Source organism: Chrysemys picta, chromosome 2 (genome assembly GCF_011386835.1).
Source record: "Chrysemys picta bellii isolate R12L10 chromosome 2, ASM1138683v2, whole genome shotgun sequence".
In the NCBI taxonomy this organism is placed as follows: Eukaryota; Metazoa; Chordata; order Testudines; family Emydidae; genus Chrysemys; species Chrysemys picta.
In genome coordinates this window covers 258,491,230-258,503,976 of record NC_088792.1, presented here as the reverse complement: position 1 = coordinate 258,503,976, position 12,747 = coordinate 258,491,230, and the positions used below count along the sequence as shown (strand labels likewise).

Below are 12,747 nucleotides of genomic sequence, written 5' to 3'. Positions count from 1 at the left end.
ATATCACTTTGGTTCCTCTGTTTGCTTATTACCCTTGAATGACACTGTAATTTGAGCATGATTTGCTAGTATAGCCTTTGTTCACCACAATTTTATAATGCCCCATTTATGTAATTGTCTATAAATATTAATTTTATCCTCCTTGGATTTATTTTCTGGCCTTCAAATAAATTGACACTGAAAATTTAGGTCAGTGTTAATGGGATTATGAAGGCTGAACTCTAAGGCTTGGTCTACACTAAACTCCCAAATCGAAGTAAGGTACGCAACTTCAGCTACGTGAATAACGTAGCTGAAGTCGACGTACCTTAGTTCGAACTTACCGCGGTCCACACCCGGCAGGCAGGCTCCCCCGTCGACTCCGCGTACTCCTCGCGGCGAGCAGGATTATCGGAGTCGACGGGGAGCACTTCTGAGTTCGATTTATCGCGTCCAGACAAGACGCAATAAATCGAACCCAGAAGTTCGATTGCCTGCCGCCGAACCAGCGCGGTAAGTATAGACAAGCCCTAATATTTTATAACCAGGATCTAAGGATATTTCTCACAGCAGCAGATCAATTTGTCCTAAAGCAGCCATATTTGGAACAGAATGAAACTTGTCAGGAAACACTATCACCTTTGAAAAAAATGATGAATTTTGATATGCAAAACATTGTGGATAAAATTTTCAAAAACACCGTAGTCCTATTTTCAGAAGTGACTTAGGCACTTAGGAGCATAAATCTCATTGAAAGCCAGGACTTAGGTTCCTAAATCACATAGCCATTCTTGAAATTTTACCTTGTGACAGTACTACAAAGTTAGACAGTCTTAAGTTTTTGTATACAAGCTCTTCTCTGATTGTGATTTCGTCTTCCGTTCTGCTGCTTCTTCCCTTTTGAAAAAGGAGAGAATTCTGACCTAATGAGATGAGTCAAAATCTCTGCTCTTATAAATGGGTGAAACACCACTGAGGTCAATGAAACTATGCCTATTTATACCAACAGAGAATCTGGTCCTTTAATTCCTAGAACCCTCTGAGGTGGGAAGGACCCAGGGCTTGGGCTGCAGACTGGGCCTGGAAGCCTACACTGCAATTAAACGGCCCCCCGGCCGAGCTCCATGAGCCCGAATCAGCTGGCATGAGACAGCCATTTTTAATTGCAATGTAGACATACCACTGGAATTCCAGGTCCTTGCAGTTCTGTCATGATGAATTAAGAGATTGCACAATGTGATTTGACCTCACATTGGAGAAGTTAGAAGTGCTGATTTTTTCCCCCTTTTAGGTTTGATTTTTTAAAAAAATTCTGCTCTGTAAATTAAAATATCAGAGCTTTTATGAAGGGAGAAGTTTTCTAACTTTGTTTTGCCTAAGCAATGGGGTACTCCATGCAGGGCTGGCTCTACCATTTTTGCCACCCCAAGCAAAAAAAAAATAAAGCTGCTCAGAGTGTGCCGCCCCAAGAATGGATAGAATGCTGTCCCTTAGGATGTGTCGCCCCAGGCACGTGCTTCCTCCGCTGGTGCCTGGAGCCGGCCCTGACTGCATGCATTTCTGGACAATTTCTGCCCAGCTCAGTTTCACAAGGCAGACAACAGTATCATTAATCCCCTCTCCCCTAATAACGCCAGTGATGGAAGTTATGATCTTATAACCATTCCTGTGACTGGAAATGGGCTTGGTGGATAAACCTTTCTAGGCTTCTATTGCTGCTCTTCTGTAGCTCTCTTTGAAAATGTGGGTGACTAGTTGTACACTTAGCATGAATAATTATATAATTGTAGAGGTTTTCTTTAAAAAAATAGTTTTCTTTATATGTCCAGGTCAGATTGGTGTAATTATCTGAATTATCAGATGGCCCACAAAGATAAAAGTTTGGTGGACCAGGAGAGACCAGCTGGCCACTGCAGAACAAGAGAGGGATGCGTCAGGGGTTCCTGGATGGAGGGGAAATTGCTGGGCAGGATATACGGGGAGGTATGAGGCTGAGCAGGGCTAGAGGAAATGGCGGGCATGGAGGTGAGGTGGGACTATGTGGGGTTTGGGGAGCTGAGTACAGGAGGAGGAAGAGGCAGGGAACCACTCGATCCTTTGAGGTGCCAGAGGGGAGTGCTACTGCACAAGCTTGGTAAGGTGTACTGCAGTGGAGCACTCCTCCTGCAGAGTCTGGGGGCACCTCTTACTTCTCAAACATCAGACAGGCTGCTCACCCAAGTTCCTGAGAAGACAGGCCTCTTTACCACACATCTTCCTTAGCTTATAGAACCAACACCACCTCAAGTTTAGTGGGTCTGTCAGCTGGAGATGACAGCGAAGTGCTAGTGCACCTATGGGTATGTCTACACAGCAAAAAAAAACCTATGGCAGACCTGTGCCAGCCGACTCTGGCTCATGGAGCTCCGGCTGTGGGGCTGTTACATTGCTGTGTAGACTTCTGGGCTTGAGCTCCCCCCCACAGGGTCCCAGGGCCCAGGCTCCAGTTCGAGCTTGGAAGTCTACACAGCAATGAAACAGCCCCACAGCCTGAGTCCCGCAAACTGGAGTCAGCCAGCCCAGGCCAGCCATGGGTTTTTCTTTGCTGTGTAGACACACCCTCTCAATTCTCCTCCAATGAGGCTATCCTGCCACTCTTCTCCCCTACCACATTCCCTCTGCTCTGCTCCTTACACCTCCCCTCAGGCAGTTGTCATTCTGTGTCTGGAAGCCCATAGTTGAGATCATTTTCCATTGACTTCTGTGGCAAAAATTATGAAGAATGTAAATAACTTGCCCCCCCAGCTTTATTTAGAAAGGCTCCTATGTCAGAGATCTTAAAATTGAGTTCCTTAAGTTTTGTGTGATCTTTTAGTATGTGGGATCAGAGGAACTCTTGGACCAAAAATGCTAAATTTGGCAAAAGCTTTGCAATTAGATCCTGGTCTCCTCTCAGGCCCTTTGCTTGATTACTGGAATAGACTAAGATATCATCTGGATATGCCACCAGAAACTGGTCTAGGATATCTTGAAAAATGTTGTTGATCAGATGCTGGAAAGTGGCTGGAGCACTGGTGAGTCCAAAGGGCATTACCAAATTCTCAAAGTGTCCATACTTCGTTCTAAAGGCTGTCTTCCTCTCATCTCCCTCCCTGATTCAAACTAGAGTATGTGCTCTTCTAAGGTCCAGTTAATACCTATCCAGGAGCAGTGAGATTAATGGTAAGGGGTACTGATTATATTTAGCTATTTGGTGCAGTACCCAGTACTCAGTGCTTAATTTGTAATGAAAGAGGTGCCAGGGCTCAAGCAATTAGGTGCCAGGACTCAAGCAATTTTTTTTACATTCATAACTGATGCAGCAAGCCCAGAGGTGCTGGGGCTATGAACTGCCAACCTTGGAGGTGCCGAGACTCAGCCCTGGCACAAATTAAGCACTATCTGTAGTCTTTTTCTTCTTCACCAAAAGTACAGAGGAGGTAGAGCAGCAGCTGAAACCTTTTGCTAAGTTTTCCTGGAGGTATTCCCTTAACATTGGTAACTCTGCTTCAGACTTGGTTCTGGGCTAAAGGTCAATGTGGGAATTGTTAACGAAATGCAGGGGTACTGAGTCTGTGTTCCATTTTTCTAAGATATCATGATAGTCTTGGTATTTTACAGTAAGATTTGATTTATTGTGCCGGGATGGAGTTTCTAGGTCCAACAGGGTTGCTGCCATGTGGGGGAAACATCTGGGTTACAGGAATGGAACCCTCTGGCTTTATTTCTAGGGTTTCAAGTTCTTGAACGAGAAAGGAATTGTCCCTATGGAAGCTTGATGGAAAGGCAGTAACTCATTGAGACCACAGAATATGGGGATTGTGAAGAATAAGCTGCGGTGACCCTAAAAAGTCCAAGGTGAAATGTTAGGAGGAAATAATGTTAAACTGTAGGACTTTGAGGTGATCCCCAGACACCACTTCCAGTGGTGCGGTCTCTGTGTAACCATGCCTGATGCCTGTCAAGATCCATGTACTGTTTCTACCAGGTCCGGTTACCCTTGGGTTATATTGGGAGACTGATGGCCCAGCCCACAGAAAAATCCATAAAATTGTCCCCTGTTCCTAAATCAGTCAAGGCCTATTGTATTGGAAAGCCCTGCTCTGACTGCACAATCTGCAACTGCAGTGGAGATGGAGACATGGAGATGGATGAGGAATTCCTGAGTTAGCATAATCTTGGGGTTTCTCCCTCATGGTACCCAGACTCGACTGGGTGTGGTGTTAACCTCTTCCCTGTCATCAGGTTAGTAGGGGAATTGCATACTTGCATACTGCATGCCATGCTCCTCCACAATAGAAGCAGAGGTTCTCCTGTCTTCCTAGTCTCATTCACTTGGGGATAGGCAGGGCCATTATATGTCAGCTGGTATGGACTCTACCCAGGGAAACCTCACTTGGCCTTGAGGGCTGAGCTTTGGCTAAATGCTGGAAGTGGATGGTCTCCTCCTTCATTCCAGTTGTTGGTCGTGCAGTCATGTTTCTATCCAGATACACGGGTCCATGAAGACCTATAAACTGGTGGGGTGTGTGTGTCAGTGGGGCCATCTGTGCCAGCTTGTCTTTTAATTCTTTGCAAAGCCTGAGCCAAAACTGATGGAGGAGTGCCACATCATTCCAGGTGGTATCTATGGCCAAATGTCTGAATGGGGTGACATAGGAAGGGGCTGACCCCAGGGTTTGCTGAAGCTTTCATAAGGCAGTCTCTGCCATGTGTGCTTTATGAGGGTGATTGAAAATACTGGCAAGCATTTGTAAGAATGAGTCCCAGTTGGTCAATACCAAGTGATTCTGTTCTAAAAAAGCAAGAGGCCCATGCCAGGACCTCCCCAGTAAGCAAGCTCAGTACTAACCACACCTTAACTTGGTCTGTGATGTACTCCTGGGGCTGAAGCATAAACAGGAGTCTGCACTGCGTAATGAATCCATTACTCCTGAGGGCATTCTGCACCAAAAAAATTAAACATTCTGCACACAGTATTTTAAAATTCTGCAAATTTTATTTGTCAAATAAATGTGGAGGCATGGCATTGGGGAGCACAGGCCACTGGCTGCACAGAGGTGGGAGATCACTATACAGCTCACCCCCCCCCCACCCCCAAGACATGGACTCAGCGGTGAGGCTGCACCTAACCCTGACACAACACAAGGACCGGGCCTGCCCCAGAAACACCCCAGGACCCTGCCCCTCCATGCCAGGTGCACCAGGTGTGGACAGGCAGGCTCAGCAAGGCAGGATCCAAGTGTGGAGGGGCTTAGTGTGGGGGGATCTAGGTATGGGTGGAGAGGGTTCTGTGTGGGGCAATCTGGATGAAGGTGGTTGGGGCTCAGTGGGGGGGGTCTGGGTGTGGGGAGCTTAGTGGGGGATCCAGATGCTGGTGGAGTGGGGCTCAGTAGGGTCGGGAGCCAGGTGAAGCTGATTGGGGCTTGGTAGGGTGGGGATCTGGGAGTGGGTGGCTTGTTGGGGTGGTCCAGGTGCAGGGGGAGTGGGGCTTGTCGGGGGGGTTCTGGATGCGGGGGTGGGGGTGAGGCTCGGTGGGAGGGTCTGGGTATGAGGGGTCTGGATGCATGGGAGTTGGGTGGATGGGGGAGCAGCTTCCTATACAGTGATCTCTCCCCCTGCAGCTGAGGAGTGATGGGTGCAGGAAGCGTGGGGTGGGGACAGTTTACAGAGCTTCCTACAGCCGCGGGCGAAATCTGGGAGTAGGTCTGACACAGCCCTGGATGTCGTGCAGGGGAAGAGGAAGTCCCATCCTCCCCAGCCCAGGCAGGACTAGCAGCTGAGCCTGGTGTAGGGTAGGAGGCACCAGCCGGGTCTTTCCCAGTCCTGCCCCCTAACCCACAGTGATTTACCTCTCTGCCGTCTGCCCTGGACACCCAAAACATACTGCTGGGGAGTATCCTATGATTGCTCTTGTGGCTTCCCTTTGCTTCTCTTCAGAAAGTCATTTTTCTGCGGGGGAGCAAAGAAAATCTGCGGGGAACATTAGTTCTGTGCATGCATAGTAGCGTAGAATTCCCCCAGGAGTAACCCATGAAAATTACTGAGGGTGCCATCATATCTGTCTGGCAAAGGAACTCTGGGGCCTGTCTCCTGAGCTGGTGTCATAAGAGATGATGAGTGGTTACCCGCAGCTGCTCCGAGTGCTGTGGCTTGCTCCTGAAAGGAATGATTTCCCATCTGCAACTGTCATACTGGGTTTCTCAGTTTCTGGTTCTCTGCCTGGAGGGCAGTGATCTGCACCTGAGGACTCAGAGGGCCCTGGGATGATGGCAGGGTGGGAGCCCCACTGGTGTCCATAGTTGGTCTGGGGGTTCAATAATGCGTCCCAGAGAAGACCAAGGTTGGTCTGAGCAAGCTGTCAGGGCCCATAAAGTGGGCAGTCTGACAAAGTGGTTGGAGCCAGGAGTAAAGTCGGGGTCATGGTCCCACCAAGGGTCAAAGCCAGAGTTAGTTAGAAGCCATGCCAAGGGTCTAAGCCAGAAACAGCAAGTACAGTCAGGGCTAGGAAGCAGGACCAAGGCATGGTGACAGGAACTGGGATGAGGTGTGGTAGAAGGAGCAAGACGAGACAGCAAGAACAAGGAGCAGGAACCAGGTGAGGAAGATGGGAATTGGTCTCAGAGGTCTGGTCAGCAACAGGCCTCGCAACTAGTTACTCAGACAAGGGATGGGACAGGAACAGGAAGCTTTATACCCACTGGTGTCCAATCATCAGTCTGCTGTTAGTCATTTGAGCCTACTGAGTCAGTGAGTGTAGCTTCTGGTGCTTGGGTATTAACAGCAATTCCCTTATCATGAGCCAGTGCAGTGGATAAGGCTCATGCTTGGTGGGCCGGGGTTCAAGACCTCTAGTAGCCGACTTGTGTAGAGGATGTGCTGTGGCTGCATCAAGGATGAGGAGTGGTCACTGTGCACTACTCTCTGGCTGCTGATGGCCCTTTTGGGACTATTATAAATTATGGTGAGGATTCCCCCCCAGCAATCCTAAGGCTCATGAGAGTGTACTGTGCTGAGTGGCAGTGTGACACAGCTGAGTATCTGGGTCTTAGAACTCTTAAAATAGTGCAGAAATGTTTTTTTCATTATTCCTTCCCCCCTCCCCAAATTGAATCTGGACTAGGTTACATGGTAAGAGTCTGGTAATCAGAATCAGTCATCTTCATCAGAAAAAAAAAGAATGTGAACTGCTCTGAGTGGAAATCTCAATTCAACCTTAACTATGGAGCTGCTACCGGTGCCTCCATAATATAATTATAACATTGGGGACTTTGCGGTAATATAATAAAACAAAAACTCAAACCAAACCAAAAAAAAAAAAACCCAAAAAACCAACTGACTCTGAACTGCCAAAAAAGGCAAAGAAAGGATGGAAATAGGATAGGAGTTTTGAATTATGATCCAGAAACTGAAATGGAATAGAATTATTAATTTATTTTTTAAACATGCTCTTTGCATATGTTCTGTTAAACCAAACCAGGCAAGCTTTTAAGGGAGTTTCCATAAAGTCAGGTGAAGTGAAAATTAATCTAGCAAGAATATAACACTTTTATCAAAGGGTGCTTTTAGCAAGTGATTTTTCATTTAAAACAACAGTACATAAATAATTTTAAGGCCAGAAGGAACCACCAGATCATCTAGAAATGAAATCAACTTCAAAACATGTTTTTCCCTTCCTGTTTTGGAAGTAATAGTTAATGCATTATTTCAAGTGTACATTTGCGTCACTTGGATGTGAGGGAGGGTCATATGATGTTAATTTTTCTTTTCATGTTCTGTTCTGCACCTCATCATTGGACTAAATTATTTGGAAAAACCTTGATGTCCTTTCAAACTGTCTTGTGTGGGTGGGCAAGAAGCAAATGTTTTTATGAATATTTAAACATACTGGACATTTGATTCAAGCATTGCAATTAATGAAATATTTGCAATGCATGTTGAATATAACAAATGTGCATTGCAATTAACTGTTGCAGGACTATCATCAAAGCAAGTCATCTTATGGCCTCATCTTGAAAGTGCTTGCTAACCTGGGAGAGGCTTTGCAGGGTCAGGCTCTTAATTTGCAGTCCACGTGCATTGTATATTAAGTATTAAGGGCCTGGTCCTTAACCCAGACCAAATTCCTGCCATTATTAGTTATAATAATAAATATTTCTGTTATCTTCCAACCAAGGATCTCAGTTTCTTTTGTGTACATGAAGCAATTTAGGTTGACTTTAATAGGAGTTTTGTCTGAGTAAGACTGTGGAAATCCATTTCCTGCAGGGAGTAGCTAAGTCCGGATCAGGGTTGATGGGTGGAAGCTGCTACATGTTCTCACTAGCCATCACTTCCTAGCCTTCTCCCCATACACAGATGCTAGTCCCCTAGGAGATCCATTCAGGCATAAAAATAGAGGAAATGATACAGCGGGCAGCTGACTATCCCCTTTTTGGCAACTAAATTTTGGGTAAGCACCCAAACCTTTGGGCTTTATCTAAACAGAGGATCTGAATGTCATTTTGAGGTTCCCTTGGGACCAGTACTAACAGCAGACTACACACATAGAGAGACTGAATGGTCAGGGGTTAGAGGATTAGCCTGGGATCTGGAAGACCTATGTTCAATTTCCTGTTCTGCCACAGACTCCCTGCATGACCTTGCGAAAATCACTTAGTCTCTCAGGGTTCCAGCTGTACAATGGGGAGATGCACTTCCTTACTTCACAAGGATGTTGTGAGGATAAATACATTAAAAGATTTTGAGCATCTCAGATACTACGGTAATGGGAGCCATGAGGCTATGTCTACACTGAGTTATGGATGTGATTCCTCTGCCTGTGTACGCATACTCATGCTAGCTCTCATTTAGCTAGTTTGAGTATAAATAGCAGTGCAGCCAGGGTAGCGTGGGAAGTGGCAGTAGATGCACGTCTGAGCTGTGCCAAGTATATACCAATGGGTTTCAGGCAAGTTTCACTTGGCATGGCTCAGACGTACCTCCAGTACCACCACCAGTGCTACCGTAGCTACACTGCTATTTATACACACACTAGCTTTATGAGAGCTAGAATGAGTATGTGTACACAAGCAGAGGAATCACACCCCTAGCTTATAGTGTAGATGTAGCCTAAGACAGATAGATCTGTAAAAGAGAGGTAGAGCCTGAAGAGCCATTGCTTCCATGTGGCAGCTATATTATTACATATTGTATGTTGAAGACCTCAGTAAGCTAATTTTGAGCTCTGCATATGTAACCTTTGGGTGGGCTAGAGTTCACTTCATTTCCTATCTCCAGTGGTTTAAAAAAAAAAACCCAACTCCCATAGAAAGTACCTGGAGACCCAGAGATCAGTCTCCAAGGATTTTCAGCAAGGATTGCACAGGGTCAACCTCCCCATATTCAAGTCCCAAAAGGAACTAAATAAATAATTTAATTAAATAACAGTATGATAAAGAAACAAACAAAAATCTAATTTTTAAGCATGCCATGGCTATTTTATAATCCACAGACATTACTTTCACAGTTATACATGCTCATCTAAGACTCAGTTAGAGTCTTTGATCACCAAATCTATGCAGTCTGTTGAGTCTAAAACTACATCTTCCCTCCACTTGCTTGTAGGAATCTTCAGTTGGAATCCATGCAGACTCTTCCTCTGCTGAAATCACTGTTAGCCAGTCAGCTAACTCATTAACCAATCACTCAGTTAAGTGTACAGATTTAAACAACACCCTGTTTCAAGAAAATACAAAACTTTCCCCATTACTACATTTAAAGAAAAGTTGGTGAATCAGACTACTTGAGACAATTTAACTAGAACAGTTTGGCTAAAATCAAAACAACATTCAAAGCATACAATTAAAATACAAGTTATTTTTCCCTTCCAATTTCCCCTTGCTATAATTAGCATTGTCCATGCTTCCCTGTTAGAGGGTTAACAATATCACTAACCTCCTGCAAAATGCTTCAGGGTACGTCTACACTACCTGCCGGCGAGTAGTGATCAATCTATCGGGGATCGATTTATTGTATCTACTATAGATGCGATAAATCGATCCCTGATCGCTCTGCCGTCGACTCTGGAACTCCACCACAGCAAGAGGCAGAAGTGGAGTCGATGGGGGAGTGGCGGCCGTCGATCCCGTGCTGTGAGGACATGAAGTAAGTGATTCTAAGTCTATCTAAGATACGTCGACTTCAGCTACGCTATTCTTGTAGCTGAAGTTGCGTATCTTAGATCGATTTCCCCCCCCCCCCCCCCGACCCCCTAGTGTAGACCAGGACTCATCTGATCCCAGCAACAGGGAACCAAAACTACCACACCCAATTCCAGAAGCTTCTGGATGTGGAGTGCTAAATCTGTCTAGCAACAATGGCCCAGACACAACTCACTCTTACCTCCCCCAATGGATCTCTTAAAGAGATATTTCCCTATTAGGCACATGGGTTACACATAATCACAAAGGGGTCCCAAAGATCAAATTACTTTTCCTGTGAAAACTGCCTAAATTATAGTTCAACGTCACAATAAGAGTTGCTGTAAAATGCCTTGTGTTTCCCTAACTGCTGCAGAAGATAAAATGTCCTGTCAATTTAAGTGGCCCTATTGTAACTTTTGGCCCTCTAAGGTTTAAGAATAAATACTAAAGTCCTTGTATTTAAAGAATTTATAAACTTGTAAAGTTCTTAGAGGAATTTACAAATAGCTATTTCAGAAGTACCACACTGGATCAACTTGCTCCTTTGGAAAGAGTGAAAAAGAAATGCATGACATAAGTAACTGCAAAAACTAATACAATGTTGCATAAAATGAATTCCAAATGCTTTCTGATGTAACTTCACATGCTAACGATGGATATATTGATGCGGTTTATATATTTTAAAAAGGAATAATTTTTTTAAAATAATATTCATGATTTATGTGTGTGTGACTCTTTTATTTTATAATGGATTTTTCTGTTAATTTTTGAACATTTTGCTCTGGTATTTTGTGTGTTTGTATGTGTGTGTGAGTGTGCTGAGACTTTGCTAACCAAAACCTTGCAGAAAGAGCAATACTATTTTATTTAATTATTCCATAACATAGCCTTTTAAGTATCCCTAGTTTTCAGACCTCTGTGTGTGTTTGTGGAAATCTAAATTTCTCTCTCTCTAAATCACCTGTCCCCCTTTTCATGTGTGATGGCTCATTTATAAACCAAGAAGTTATATTCCTGTTTTATATACTAACTCGATGTCTGATATGTCTATCTTTAAGGTTTTCATGGTTACTGATTTCTCAATGTTTACCTTTCTTTTTTCAAGTAATAAACACCCTTAATAATCTTTTAGTAATATCTCTAATATCTGTATGAGAAAGCTAATATTCTCAGGGCCGGCTCCAGGCACCAGCCCAGCAAGCAGGTGCTTGGGGTGGCCAAGGGGAAGGGACGGTACGTTGGGCTGTTCGGTGGCAATTCAGTGGCGGGTCCCTCTCGGAGGGAAGCACCTGCCGCCGAAGAAGAAAGTGGGGCGGTGGAGCTGCCGCTGGGGTGCCACTGATCGCAATTGCGATCGCGGGGTTTTTCCCCCCCCCGCTGCTTGGGGCGGCAAAAATCCTGGAGCCGGTCCTGAATATTCTAGAGGTCCAGTGAATATTTAGGAAGCACAAGAAGTGGAAGATTGGTCCCCAGATGTGTTGCTTTAGGAAGCAGAAGCCTCTTCCCTGCCAGCATCCTGCTCTGTGCATAGGACCAGATCAGAGTCCTTGGGATGAGGGAGAGTCTATACTTTGTCTTAGCTTATATATCCTCAGCAAAATTAGATTTAGTTACCTTTTTCCTATTTAAAACAGAGTGGGTGACTCATATATAAACTGGGTCATATGATGTTTTGTAAACTGAAGGTTGAGAAGCAATTTCTTAAGATCTTAACAGATTGCTCCTTGAACATTGCTTCTGGGACACACAAGAGCAGCAGCAATGTAGACCTAAGTAACACAAAGGCATCAGCTTGATATGTAACTATAGCTGGGTAGTCAGTAAAAGCAACCAGTATATAATAGTTTCAGCATCCTCAGCACAGCTAGCACTGTGACTCTATATTTTAGAAATGGGGAGAAAAAGCTAGTCAACAACTGAGGAAGGAAATCAAAATCCTGAGATGCCGCATGGACACTACTTACACATGCTGTAGAAGAGATATATGGCACGTATATTTCTAACGAAAAGAGAAGCAGAAAGTCAAGATACTGGGTGCTAAATGCTATTTGCAAATAAAATCTGGAAGAACTGTGTATCTGTACCATAGCATATGGATTCATATGTGAGTTTAGAAATCAAACATAGCATAAGAAAGCATTCTCAGGTGGCTGCAAATAGTCTGTTCATGGCCAACTAATGGAAATGATTTGGACCCTTTATGCAATAATAGGCAATGATGATATATGTTAGCACATTATCTGTTCCTCTTTCTCTAAATATCTCCCTCTCCCCCTTTTCTCCCACAAATGTGTTTAAATACAAGTGTGTATGTGTGTGTGTGTGGGGGGGGGGGACCACAATAAAATATAGTTCTATTAAACCCAATGTTATCCCACACAGGAGGATAATCAACTCAAAATTTGCACTTTTTAAAATTTTTATTGTACCAACTGTTTAACATCTAAGGCAAGAGAAAAAATAGACATTTTAACTTCTTTATGCATTTGGCAGCACTTTGTGCTTAATTAACTTCGCAATTTCCACTATTGAGTCAGTTTCTGTTGTTTGGGTGTATCTTTAATAC

At 44.4% G+C, this 12,747-nt stretch overlaps 1 protein-coding gene across 5 annotated transcripts in view; it reads left to right on the top strand.

The window, feature by feature from the left end:
- The window catches only part of RSPO2 (R-spondin 2), a 180,670-nt gene that overhangs the window by 81,087 nt on the left and 86,836 nt on the right, over positions 1-12,747 (top strand). The window lies entirely within an intron of this gene.